This window comes from Macaca fascicularis, chromosome 1, assembly GCF_037993035.2.
Source record: "Macaca fascicularis isolate 582-1 chromosome 1, T2T-MFA8v1.1".
NCBI lineage: Eukaryota > Metazoa > Chordata > Mammalia > Primates > Cercopithecidae > Macaca > Macaca fascicularis.
In genome coordinates, this window is record NC_088375.1 from 66,296,980 (window position 1) to 66,312,106 (window position 15,127).

The window sequence follows — 15,127 nt, forward strand, 5'->3', positions numbered from 1 at the left end:
CCTAGTTCCACCATACATGCTGTTTTCTTTTCTGAAAGCAAATGCTAAGGACAAGGCCTCATCCAAAGATGAATTCAGAGAGAGAGAGAAATACAATAAAAATGACAAATAGATATTGGACAAAGACATAAAGTAAACATGGCAAGAAAGCAAATTGTTGCTGCCCTTCTCTGAACAGAGAGAAAATGCTGAGCAATGACCAAAGAGAAGACTCTGGAAGGATGGAGACCAATGCCAGAGATGGAGATGGGATCTCAGAGCATGCTCCAAATTCGCATAGCTTATATTGACTGTGACAGTTCAAGAGATGATGAGCTGGAACTGTTGATAGCTGAAGACAGGAAATGGAAGCAGAAGACCACCTCTCCTAGGATTATGTTCAACAGCACAGAAAGGTCTGGCCCAGGGATGAGCATCAGAGGAGCACAGAGGGAGTCTATGGGCATAACTGTTTGGACATATGTGTGCATACATATGTATCAGCTGCACACCTAACCATTCATCCAGTTATTTGTATCTTTCCATTCACCTATCATTATCTGCTGTGAGCTGGGTACTGGACTAGGTACTAGGGTTGCAACGATGAAAGACAAGAATCCCTGTTCTCCAGAAACTCATCGTCTAGTAAAGAAGAAAAAGAAGTAAACAAATGTTCACTCATATACTTGTGCCACAAACCAAGTAAGGGCAGCTGCTATGGGTGCTCAGATGGAGGCCACCAAAGTCAGAATGGAGTGAGGGTAGGAAAGGGGAAAGAGAAAGGGGCTAGAGACAGGAACAGCTCCCGTGAGGAGCATGAATTCCATTACTAGTTACACCACAGCATTTAGGGGCTTGCTTTTGGAATTTCTATGAGACGTTACACAAAGTTCAAATCAGGAGCTTTATCCAACTCAGCCTGTGCTTTTCAGTAGAAACTTCTCCTTCCACTTTGCCCCTGCCACACAGAACTCTGCTTTACCAATTAAAGGATTATTACAGTTTTCTCTGAGTGCTCCTCTTTGCCACTACCCACTAGTTCCAGCATCTTCTAAGACTCAGGATTTCAGGGTGTCTGATCTGTCCACTCTGAGCCAGCCTACCCATCACGTCATTATCATCATCTGATCATCCCACTCATGACACCTGTTTTGGTGCTGAGGAAAAGAAGAGAATGTTTTCTGTTTGGCTATTGACTACCGTTTTTTACTTCTGGTCAAAGTCACTCTAAATTTACAGCTACATTTTCTACCAGAATAGCAAAGGGCAGCTGGTTTCAGCTCTAGTATCTCTCTGCTTGCACTGCCTCTGCTCTCTAGCATCTCTTATCAAGAATGTCTCTTTTCCTTCCTTTGTCTCTTATCTCTGATCTAGGGTATCTTTTATGGACTCTTCCTCTGCAGTTTGGATTTCCTATCATAGATTCTGTTAACTCGCCTGTTATGCTATTAGAGATTCATCCTGAGTTCTTTTATACTTTGTCTGAAACTGACTTTCTTCTCCTATATCCTCAGTTTGATTGGCGAAAATTGTTAAATATTCCCAATTCTGCCCTTATCTGGCTCAGTTGAAAGAACTGTCATCTCTGGACTAGTTTAGCATTCTTTATAATACTCTCCTGTAGTCTACTTACATTCATCATATATTGATCTTCAGCACACATTTAAACGATTAATACTCAATATTTATAGTGTAAGAAAATTTCACCTTCATGTAGAAGTGAGTTGATTATCAGTTTGCCTAAAAGCAATTTGGCTAAAGCAAATTATCTTGATAATCAATATTGTAGTTTGCCTAAAATTCAACTCTTATAAAAACCCTCTTTACATCATTTTAAAATGTTTTATTTTATAAAAACGTTTCTGCCACATTTAGTAGTTTTTTAGGTAATTTTAAGCAATTGTCCAAAAAGTATTACTAACCTAATTTTGTATTTTTAATTAGTATGGATTAAATTTGCATCATTTTACGAATGGTAGGAGTGTTTGGAATCCTTGTGAATAGTTTTTTTAATATTGATTTTATTTCTGGATACCCAGGATTTTTACCCAGATTTCCTAAAGACTTTATTTTTCAAATTTTTTTCTTCAATAAATATGTACAAAGTCTGCATAAGACTGATTTTTTGTAACTTTTTGTTACTGATAAAAAGCTTCAAATTACCTATCTTTCTCCATTTCTCTATCATGAAGGGAGAAGAACATAATTTTCTCCAGATTCTCATCCTCATCCTAGTTCTTGTTACCAGGTGTTCTCTTTGTCATGTGTTATTTTGGGGCCTAGAGTAACTCCATAAAGAGGAACATACTGTTGGCCAATTTGTGGGAATTAGGCCAGATGGACCTGGACTAAAAGTATAAATCACTTAGGGCCTGGGAAAGTCATGAGATCTGTTGTATATGTGTTGAGATTTTAAAAAATTAAATTAACTAAACATCCAAATTCCTTTCTAAGAGAGATTTTTTAGACGGATTTTTAAAAGCAGGTGTACAAATTCTCATGGCTACATTGTTCCACAGGAACATTTTAATGGGGTCATTTTTGTCCTACTTGTAACATATCAGAGGAAACCTGACATTTGTTTTACTTAAAGCTCTCTTACATTGTGTTGATCTTTCAAGTGATTCTCAATTTCCCATAAAACATTTTCCAGATTCACCAGGTACCCTGTAACTATACACAGATGAGTCAACTTTCTACAGTTCCTGTTTCTGTGTGCATGCAGTCAAATATATGAGAATTCAGAAGGAATGGTGAGTATATACCTTGGTCATGAAAATTAATCTTTTTGCATTAGAAAAATATTGAATTAATGAGCTTGAAGATACAGCTACAAAAATTGGCACAGTGATTTGTAGAGAGACAGAGAGATGGAAAACGTGAATGAGAGATATAAGGAGGAATAACTAAGATAGTTCAAAGTCTGTGTAACAGAAATTCCAGAACAAAAAATAATGGTGATATAATAATCAAGGGAAATTTTCCAGACCTAAAGGAATATAGTAGTCTGCAAATTGAAAAAGAATTTAGAATCCAAAGTGGATACATTAAAAATCCTACATCTAGGTACATTGGAGAAGAATTTTAGAAGAAGAATTTTAGAACAGCAAGGAAAATATCTTAAAACCAACTAGAAAACCATTAGATCATTTACAAAGAAGTTACAACTATATTGATGCCAATATCCTGTCAGCAACAAAAGATGCTGATGAAATAATGCTGATGAAAATAGTATAATACTGATTCTAAGTTAATTTATAAATTTGATTTAATTCTAATAAAAATTCCTTCTTTATTTTTTTAAAAATTTGATAAATTTATTTAGAAATGTTTATCAATATATTTGACAAATAGTTAAGCCAACTCTGAAAAATAGTAAAGAATGGAGATTTTCGTTACACAATGTTAAGCACCCTCAAAGCCATATGAAATGAAAACCAGTGTGGTGCTACTATAAGAAAAGTCAAATAGATCAATGGAAGAGAATAGAAACTCAGAGAGCCAAGGATACTTGGAAATTTGATAGACAGTAGTGGAGGCACTGAGAATAAATGTGTTGGCAAATGTGGCTCATGAATGAAGAAAAATAAGACTGATTACTACCTGAAAACATATACACAATAAGGACTTCCAGGTCACTTAAAGATTTACAAGCACAAGGTAAAACGATTAATTTAATCATGGTTATCTTTGTGACCTAGGAATTATTGCAAACTATTAAAATTTTAGGAATGAAATTTATAAAGCCAAAAATTGAGAAATTTGATTACACAAATTTTAATAATTTTGTTTAAAGAACGACACCATTGCAAAGTTAATAGGCGACTGATTATATCAAATATACCAAAGAATTAATATCTAAAATATATCAGAAACACCTATAAATCCACTAGAAAATTACTGAAACCCAAGAGAAATTGGACAAAAGGTATGAACAGGTAATTTACAGAAGACAAACTCATTTATTGATTAGATAAATGAAAATTATTACTATGATATATTGCTTAATATACATCAGATAGGGAACTATTAAAAAGCCTGGCAATTCTAAGTGTTGGCAGAGATGTGAGAAGCAATAGACCAGAGGCATACATAGCTACATTGATAAACCTTACAAACATGGTCCAGGAGAAAAAAGTAGTATACAGAAAGAAGTCTAGCACAGTATCATTTATGTAAGTTAAAAATACATGCACAATAATTATTAATGTTTTACAGCAACACATAAGAATTAAATAATACACAAAAAACAAATGACAGTGGACATGGGAAATGAGAGTGAGAAATAAGAATAATGGATACATATATTGCATAAATGCATAAAACAATATAGCAGCCTTTAATGGATTAATAGTAATAGTATGCCATAAACCAAGATGTACTATTAGCTCATTTCTCTGCACTGAGCTTTATTTATTTATTTTTTCTAATAGGGTAACAATTACATGAAGAGAAACAAAATTAATAACTATTTTTAAAAATGAAAGGGGCTAAAGAACACTATAAAGGACAGAAAAAAAGCATAAAAGAACAAATTTTTTTAAAAAATGGTAATTTGAAAGCCCAAGATACAATGATAGAAGTATGTCAATAAGTAAGAATAACACATATAAATGATTTAAATGCTCCTGTGAAAGACAGATTTTTCAGAAAGAGAAAAAAATCCAGTTATTTGCTGTTTGCAAGAGACAATACCTAAGACACACGAGACAAAATAATTGAAAGTAAAAGAGAAAGAAAGATATTAGACAGAATGCTTACCAAAGAAAGGCAGTAGTAATAATTTTCTAATTAATATTATTTTAAATTGACAAACCATAATTTTGTGCATTTACAGGGTACAAGGTGATGTTTTGATACATGTATACAATGTGGAATGATTAAATCAGCTAATTAACATAGCCGTCACCTCACTTGCTTATCATTTTTTGTAGTGAGACATCTAAAATTGACTAAGTTATTTTAAATATGTGATACATTATTGTTGACTAAAGTCATCCTGCTGTGCAATATATATCAACACTTAATAATATTTAAAAAGCAAGGGGTGGAGCAAGATGGCCGAATAGGAACAGCTCCAGTCTCCAACTCCCAGCGCGAGCGACACAGAAGACCGGTGATTTCTGCATTTTCAACTGAGGTACTGGGTTCATCTCACTGGGGAGTGCTGGACGATCGGTGCTGGTCAGCTGCTGCAGCCCGACCAGTGAGAGCTGAAGCAGGGCGAGGCATTGCCTCACCTGGGAAGCGCAAGGGGGAAGGGAATCCCTTTTCCTAGCCAGGGGAACTGAGACACACAACACCTGGAAAATCGGGTAACTCCCACCCCAATACTGCACTTTAAGCAAACAGGCACACCAGGAGATCATATCCCACACCTGGCCGGGAGGGTCCCATGCCCACGGAGCGAGGCTGGGGGAGGGGCGCCCGCCATTGCTGAGGCTTAAGTAGGTAAACAAAGCTGCTGGGAAGCTCGAACTGGGTGGAGCTCACAGCAGCTCAAGGAAACCTGCCTGTCTCTGTAGACTCCACCTCTGGGGACAGGGCACAGTAAACAATAACAAACACAGCAGAAGCCTCTGCAGACGCAAACGACTCTGTCTGACAGCTTTGAAGAGAGCAGTGGATCTCCCAACACGGAGGTTGAGATCTGAGAAGGGACAGACTCCCTGCTCAAGTGGGTCCCTGACCCCTGAGTAGCCTAACTGGGAGACATCCCCCACTAGGGGCAGTCTGACACTCCACACCTCACAGGGTGGAGTACACCCCTGAGAGGAAGCTTCCAAAGCAAGAATCAGACATGTACACTCGCTGTTCAGCAATATTCTATCTTCTGCAGCCTCTGCTGCTGATACCCAGGCAAACAGGGTCTGGAGTGGACCTCAAGCAATCTCCAACAGACCTACAGCTGAGGGTCCTGACTGTTAGAAGGAAAACTATCAAACAGGAAGGACACCTACACCAAAACCCCATCAGTACATCACCATCATCAAAGACCAGAGGCAGATAAAACCACAAAGATGGGGAAAAGGCAGGGCAGAAAAGCTGGAAATTCAAAAAATAAGAGTGCATCTCCCCCGGCAAAGGAGCGCAGCTCATCTCCAGCAACGGATCAAAGCTGGACGGAGAATGACTTTGATGAGATGAGAGAAGAAGGCTTCAGTCCATCAAATTTCTCAGAGCTAAAGGAGGAATTACGTACCCAGCGTAAAGAAACTAAAAATCTTGAAAAAAAAGTGGAAGAATTGATGGCTAGAGTAATTAATGCAGAGAAGGTCATAAACGAAATGAAAGAGATGAAAACCATGACACGAGAAATACGTGACAAATGCACAAGTTTCAGTAACCGACTCGATCAACTGGAAGAAAGAATATCAGCAATTGAGGATCAAATGAATGAAATGAAGCAAGAAGAGAAACCAAAAGAAAAAAGAAGAAAAAGAAATGAACAAAGCCTGCAAGAAGTATGGGATTATGTAAAAAGACCAAATCTACATCTGATTGGGGTGCCTGAAAGTGAGGGGGAAAATGGAACCAAGTTGGAAAACACTCTTCAGGATATCATCCAGGAGAACTTCCCCAACCTAGTAGGGCAGGCCAACATTCAAATCCAGGAAATACAGAGAACGCCACAAAGATACTCCTCGAGAAGAGCAACTCCAAGACACATAATTGCCAGATTCACCAAAGTTGAAATGAAGGAAAAAATCTTAAGGGCAGCCAGAGAGAAAGGTCGGGTTACCCACAAAGGGAAGCCCATCAGACTAACAGCAGATCTCTCGGCAGAAACTCTCCAAGCCAGAAGAGAGTGGGGGCCAATATTCAACATTCTTAAAGAAAAGAATTTTAAACCTAGAATTTCATATCCAGCCAAACTAAGTTTCATAAGTGAAGGAGAAATAAAATCCTTTACAGATAAGCAAATGCTTAGAGATTTTGTCACCACTAGGCCTGCCTTACAAGAGACCCTGAAGGAAGCACTAAACATGGAAAGGAACAACCGGTACCAGCCATTGCAAAAACATGCCAAAATGTAAAGACCATCGAGGCTAGGAAGAAACTGCATCAACTAATGAGCAAAATAACCAGTTAATATCATAATGGCAGGATCAAGTTCACACATAACAATCTTAACCTTAAATGTAAATGGACTAAATGCTCCAATTAAAAGACACAGACTGGCAAACTGGATAAAGAGTCAAGACCCATCAGTCTGCTGTATTCAGGAGACCCATCTCACACGCAGAGACACACATAGGCTCAAAATAAAGGGATGGAGGAAGACTTACCAAGCAAATGGAGAACAAAAAAAAGCGGGGGTTGCAATACTAGTCTCTGATAAAACAGACTTTAAACCATCAAAGATCAAAAGAGACAAAGAAGGCCATTACATAATGGTAAAGGGATCAATTCAACAGGAAGAGCTAACTATCCTAAATATGTATGCACCCAATACAGGAGCACCCAGATTCATCAAGCAAGTCCTTAGAGACTTACAAAGAGACTTAGACTCCCATACAATAATAATGGGAGACTTCAACACTCCACTGTCAACATTAGACAGATCAACAAGACAGAAAGTTAACAAGGATATCCAGGAATTGAACTCATCTCTGCAGCAAGCAGACCTAATAGACATCTATAGAACTCTCCACCCCAAATCAATAGAATATACATTCTTCTCAGCACCACATCGTACTTACTCCAAAATTGACCATGTAATTGGAAGTAAATCACTCCTCAGCAAATGTACAAGAACAGAAATTATAACAAACTGTCTCTCAGACCACAGTGCAATCAAACTAGAACTCAGGACTAAGAAACTCAATCAAAACCGCTCAACTACATGGAAACTGAACAACCTGCTCCTGAATGACTACTGGGTACATAATGAAATGAAGGCAGAAATAAAGATGTTCTTTGAAACCAATGAGAACAAACATACAACATACCAGAATCTCTGGGACACATTTAAAGCAGTGTGTAGAGGGAAATTTATAGCACTAAATGCCCACAAGAGAAAGCAGGAAAGATCTAAAATTGACACCCTAACATCACAATTAAAAGAACTAGAGAAGCAAGAGCAAACACATTCGAAAGCTAGCAGAAGGCAAGAAATAACTAAGATCAGAGCAGAACTGAAGGAGATAGAGACACAAAAAACCCTCCAAAAAATCAATGAATCCAGGAGTTGGTTTTTTGAAAAGATCAACAAAATTGACAGACCACTAGCAAGACTAATAAAGAAGAAAAGAGAGAAGAATCAAATCGACGCAATTAAAAGTGATAAAGGGGATATCACCACCGACCCCACAGAAATACAAACTACCATCAGAGAATACTATAAACACCTCTACGCAAATAAACTGGAAAATCTAGAAGAAATGGATAATTTCCTGGACACTTACACTCTTCCAAGACTAAACCAGGAAGAAGTTGAATCCCTGAATAGACCAATAGCAGGCTCTGAAATTGAGGCAATAATTAATAGCCTACCAACCAAAAAAAGTCCAGGACCAGATGGATTCACAGCTGAATTCTACCAGAGGTACAAGGAGGAGTTGGTACCATTCCTTCTGAAACTATTCCAATCAATAGAAAAAGAGGGAATCCTCCCTAACTCATTTTATGAGGCCAACATCATCCTGATACCAAAGCCTGGCAGAGACACAACTAAAAAAGAGAATTTTAGACCAATATCCCTGATGAACATCGATGCAAAAATCCTCAATAAAATACTGGCAAACCGGATTCAGCAACACATCAAAAAGCTTATCCACCATGATCAAGTGGGCTTCATCCCTGGGATGCAAGGCTGGTTCAACATTCGCAAATCAATAAACATAATCCAGCATATAAACAGAACCAAAGACAAGAACCACATGATTATCTCAATTGATGCAGAAAAGGCTTTTGACAAAATTCAACAGCCCTTCATGCTAAAAACGCTCAATAAATTTGGTATTGATGGAACGTACCTCAAAATAATAAGAGCTATTTATGACAAACCCACAGCCAATATCATACTGAATGGGCAAAAACTGGAAAAATTCCCTTTGAAAACTGGCACAAGACAGGGATGCCCTCTCTCACCACTCCTATTCAACATAGTGTTGGAAGTTCTGGCTAGGGCAATCAGGCAAGAGAAAGAAATCAAGGGTATTCAGTTAGGAAAAGAAGAAGTCAAATTGTCCCTGTTTGCAGATGACATGATTGTATATTTAGAAAACCCCATTGTCTCAGCCCAAAATCTCCTTAAGCTGATAAGCAACTTCAGCAAAGTCTCAGGATACAAAATTAATGTGCAAAAATCACAAGCATTCTTATACACCAGTAACAGACAAACAGAGAGCCAAATCAGGAATGAACTTCCATTCACAATTGCTTCAAAGAGAATCAAATACCTAGGAATCCAACTTACAAGGGATGTAAAGGACCTCTTCAAGGAGAACTACAAACCACTGCTCAGTGAAATCAAAGAGGACACAAACAAATGGAAGAACATACCATGCTCATGGATAGGAAGAATCAATATCGTGAAAATGGCCATACTGCCCAAGGTAATTTATAGATTCAATGCCATCCCCATCAAGCTACCAACGAGTTTCTTCACAGAATTGGAAAAAACTGCTTTAAAGTTCATATGGAACCAAAAAAGAGCCCGCATCTCCAAGACAATCCTAAGTCAAAAGAACAAAGCTGGAGGCATCACGCTACCTGACTTCAAACTATACTACAAGGCTACAGTAACCAAAACAGCATGGTACTGGTACCAAAACAGAGATATAGACCAATGGAACAGAACAGAGTCCTCAGAAATAATACCACACATCTACAGCCATCTGATCTTTGACAAACCTGACAAAAACAAGAAATGGGGAAAGGATTCCTTATTTAATAAATGGTGCTGGGAAAATTGGCTAGCCATAAGTAGAAAGCTGAAACTGGATCCTTTCCTTACTCCTTATACGAAAATTAATTCAAGATGGATTAGAGACTTAAATGTTAGACCTAATACCATAAAAACCCTAGAGGAAAACCTAAGTAGTACCATTCAGGACATAGGCATGGGCAAAGACTTCATGTCTAAAACACCAAAAGCAACAGCAGCAAAAGCCAAAATTGACAAATGGGATCTAATTAAACTAAAGAGCTTCTGCACAGCAAAAGAAACTACCATCAGAGTGAACAGGCAACCTACAGAATGGGAGAAAATTTTTGCAATCTACTCATCTGACAAAGGGCTAATATCCAGAACCTACAAAGAACTCAAACAAATTTACAAGAAAAAAACAAACAACCCCATCCAAAAGTGGGCAAAGGATATGAACAGACATTTCTCAAAAGAAGACATTCATACAGCCAACAGACACATGAAAAAATGCTCATCATCACTGGCCATCAGAGAAATGCAAATCAAAACCACAATGAGATACCATCTCACACCAGTTAGAATGGCAATCATTAAAAAGTCAGGAAACAACAGGTGCTGGAGAGGATGTGGAGAAATAGGAACACTTTGACACTGTTGGTGGGATTGTAAACTAGTTCAACCATTACGGAAAACAGTATGGCGATTCCTCAAGGATCTAGAACTAGATGTACCATATGACCCAGCCATCCCATTACTGGGGATATACCCAAAGGATTATAAATTATGCTGCTATAAAGACACATGCACACGTATGTTTATTGCAGCACTATTCACAATAGCAAAGACTTGGAATCAACCCAAATGTCCATCAGTGACAGATTGGATTAAGGAAATGTGGCACATATACACCATGGAATACTATGCAGCCATCAAAAAGGATGAGTTTGTGTCCTTTGTAGGGACATGGATGCAGCTGGAAACCATCATTCTTAGCAAACTATCACAAGAACAGAAAACCAAACACCGCATGTTCTCACTCATAGGTGGGAACTGAACAATGAGATCACTTGGATTCAGGAAGGGGAACATCACACACTGGGGCCTATCATGGGGAGGGGGGAGGGGGGAGGGATTGCATTGGGAGTTATACCTGATGTAAATGACGAGTTGATGGGTGCAGCACACCAACATGGCACAAGTATACATATGTAACAAACCTGCACGTTATGCACATGTACCCTACAACTTAAAGTATAATAATAATAAATAAATTAAAAAAAAATGCATACAAATATCTCCAAACTAAAAAAAAAAAAGCATTTTTTTCTAAGATATGATCCAGTGATTCCTGTCAGTTTGATATTATAAAAAATGAGGATAATATTTTCTAATATTTCCTGACGTTGTTTCCTTCTCAGTAAGTACATCCCTGGAAATGCTATGTTGGAAGGAGAAGCTATGACACAGAAAATATTCCTGAAGACAAAAAAATAAAATAGGAGTTTTTGCAAGGGTAGAGGGCAAAAGAAGAAAGACAAAAAGAGAGCTGCTAATATCATTTTCTGCCTACCTCACATGCTTAAGTAGAAAGAATTCTAGATAGTTTAGGAGGAAGGTAATCCAAGGAGCTTAGGTCCTTATAAGAGATCTTATGCCCGGCTGGGAAAGCATCTTCTAGAAGGCCTCCCATCACCATGTACTAGCCACTGCATAGAACCAGTGGCATGGCAGCAATAGAGAAAGGATGATCTGGGACTGGTTCTGCGGAAATTCCTCACCTTTCATAGGGTTTGATATTCCCAGTGGAGGCATCAGAAGTAGCTGAGAAATCAGAACTAGCCTGCCTACTGAAGGGACACTAAGGTAAATATCATGTTGAACCTATGTCAGGGTGGAGAAGAAAAGCCTAAGTCAGCAAATGTAGAACTTGATTAAGCCTCAGAGGACCCAGAGAAACAAGGCAAGCCTAGGAGAGGCCAACTGAGCCCAAGAAGTACTCCAAATGTCACCAGCTTTCCTAACTCTGCCAGAAATGACAACAGGATGAGTGATGAGCCACTGCGAAAAAAGCCTTGTCACAGAGACCAGCAAGGAATCAAAAGGACCTCGCAAGGGCCTGTGTGAGAGCTAAGCTCCCCACCCTCACACTGAGAAAGGGCTCAGCAGTCTCCCCCTTGAGCCCACAAAGTATCTTGGGAATTTGCAAAGAAGGAAACATCTCTGAAATAGAGATGAGCTCTGTAGCCTCAATATTTATCCAAAAGGAGAGAGGCTTAAGCCAGAAGAGACTGAAATACGTTAACTTAGTAAGTTTACATACTATCTAACACCTTGTGGATAGAGGTTATGAGAAAGTTCAAATCAGTTACAGAGGAATTTTTGTACATCTGAGTGTAGTGTATAAATTTGCAACCTTACCACATTTCCAAACCTGTTTCACATACACATTTTAAAAGAAGTATCACATTTCAGACCCACAAAGAATTTAGCCATTCAACATGAGCAAACATAATTTGCATAAATTTCTGCCTTACTATGGAATGACAGATCCTGACATGAATTCATATGTGTAACACAGTACATTACATGTGACAAGTATCAAGAGCACAGGGCAAATGTCCTCAGGCAATAGCGCCCTCCTCTTTCCAATGAGATGTGAACCCTGTAAACCAAAGGGCAGTGGAAGTGAAACCCATATACTTATCTTCCAGTTCACAGACTTTTTCAGTGCAGTAATATAGTTATAGTCCTTTTAAGTAGAATTTTTGAACTAGAATTCCAATTCAGCCTTGAGAAGAACCTCACATTAGGACAATATCAATAGGGAATAACTTAGGACTTAGCTCCTTTTTTTGACTCCATTCCAGATTTATTATTTATGAGATGTAAATATCAGAAACGTGGAATACTGAACAGATTTTTTAAAACCTGAAGCAAAAGACAGCATGTATTAAAAATGGAAAAACAATGTCCAATTCTGGCATCAGAAAATCATATTAGTAATCCTGTTACTAATCTTGTATTAGTAATCTTGTTATACTTACAATTAAAACATTTTATCTTCAGAAGCTCATAGGAAAAAGGAGGTAATATTAGCCCATTTTTTAGGAAAAATTTTTGTGTTTAAATTCTTAGAAAATATTACTTCAGAAGCTAACTAACCTAGAATGTGTATGCCTATAGACAGTATCAATAACACAACAAAACAGGTACGAAAGAAGTCTGGAGTTTCTGGCTGATCAGTGGTCTCAGTCCATAAGAACCAACAGTTGCTCTGGTTGATTTTTTTTAATGAATAATTGCAACAACTTCAAATTTCAATGCTATTGACATTTATTAGAAAACCTACCAATTTATTCAGCTAATGGCAAGATGTCATATGTTCCTGTAATAGTAACCACCTGTACCTTCCCTCAAGTGACTTCATGTTTTCCTGAGGTCCAGCTGTAATTATAAGATTTTCAGAAGTGGAAAGAGTCTTAGAAAAGATATAACAGCTAGAAATCTCTACATAGAAATAATTTTTTTGATTTATAAAATACTCTATAGATTTCTATTCCCTATAGCAAGAGATGGATTATGGCTAATACTCAGCTAACACGGCTACTCACAAACTGTATGTGATATACACTAAAGAATAATCACTTGATTCATTTATTTTCCCCCGAAAGCTTTTGAAGCATCCAGCACTCACCTTTTGGGGCAATTGCTCTGAAATCAGTGACATAATTGGTTCCTTGATTTTTCAGTTACAAAAGCCAGTTATTAAATGAAGATGGAATTTCAGTTGCCAGTATTATACTTTTATAGATTTTGTATATTTGAGGGAATTGCTAATAATTTTGTGGCATACATTTTTAAAAGTCATTCTTTATTGTTCTTATACGTGTGACATTCAAAAAATAAGAAAGCTTGAACTTGCCTGTTCCTTCAGCTAGGGAATAACCACTTTTGAAACAGGTGCCAGCTAGGAATGTATTTTAAGAGTTAGTGGAAAGGTTGAAGAAAAACACATAGCACAATTGGATAGAAAATATTGGGTCAGACATAAATGATCATGCTTACTTTACACATTTGCTTACATTTGCACTAGTTCTGACTTCTATCTTACATCTCAAGTTACTTCAGAAGTAGCTGAAATATATTGAAAATAAATTTTCAGTAGCTCAGGATAAACTGTATCCAGGCTGGATACTTTAAATATTTTAATTTTTTTGAAAATTCATGTATGGTAAGTCACATTCACACTCCAAAATTTATAGTCCCTAAGTTGCAGTAATTCCTGCTTCGGCTGCTGACTTACAGCCCTGACAATTCCTTTTTTTTTTTTTTTTAATGTCATGAAACTTAACACTGCTGGCTCTGGCAGGAAGGTAAGACCCACAATTACTTTCTCTTCCACATTTAGTATTCACAAATTAGATTGTGATTAAAAAATTGCTATGGATGTGACTTATCACATATGGGAAAGAAACTTACTAGGAAAGAAACTTAAATACTAGAAAATATCAACTATGATTACATATAGAAGAGAAAGGAGATGATACTCATTTATCCTTTTGAAAGCTATATTTAGCTAGGTGACATTATCAGAAAAGTACAAACGGGTATCTCTGGAGGGTTACTCCATTTTACTTTGTTTAATTTAGAGCAGCAGTCTCCCATCATGGTCATTTCCAATTTCTAGGGCTGGTGATCACATGAGAGATAATATTACACTCCTTTTACTGAGTGTAAAAGGAAAAACATAAAAAGAGTATATTTTTGTTTTCATATATCAAGGGGTTTACTTGGTAATTAATATTTTCTATAAATATTCATATTCCAAAAACTATTTCTTTTCAGGTCTAACTTCATACGCTGGGACTTTTTGAGCTGTAAAAGTATGATAAAAATGTCACTGTATGAGGAAAAAAAAATAATAATAATATTTAAAAAGCTTTATTGAGATTTAATTGATGTATAATAAACTGCACACATTTCAAATGTGTAATTTGATGAGCTTTGACGTACATATATACCAATAAAATCATGACCATCATCAAAATAGTGAACGTACCCATTACCTTCAAAAGTTTCCTTGAGTATCACTGTAATGTCTCCCTTCAGCCCCTCACTGTCTGGCAAACATCAATCTATTTTTGTCACTATAGATTTGTCTGTATTTTTCTAGAATTTTCTAGAAAATGTAAGAATGTTGTATATAGTCTCTTTTTTTCTGGCTTCTTTCACTCAGCATAATTATTTTTGAGATTGATCCACTATTATTAGAAT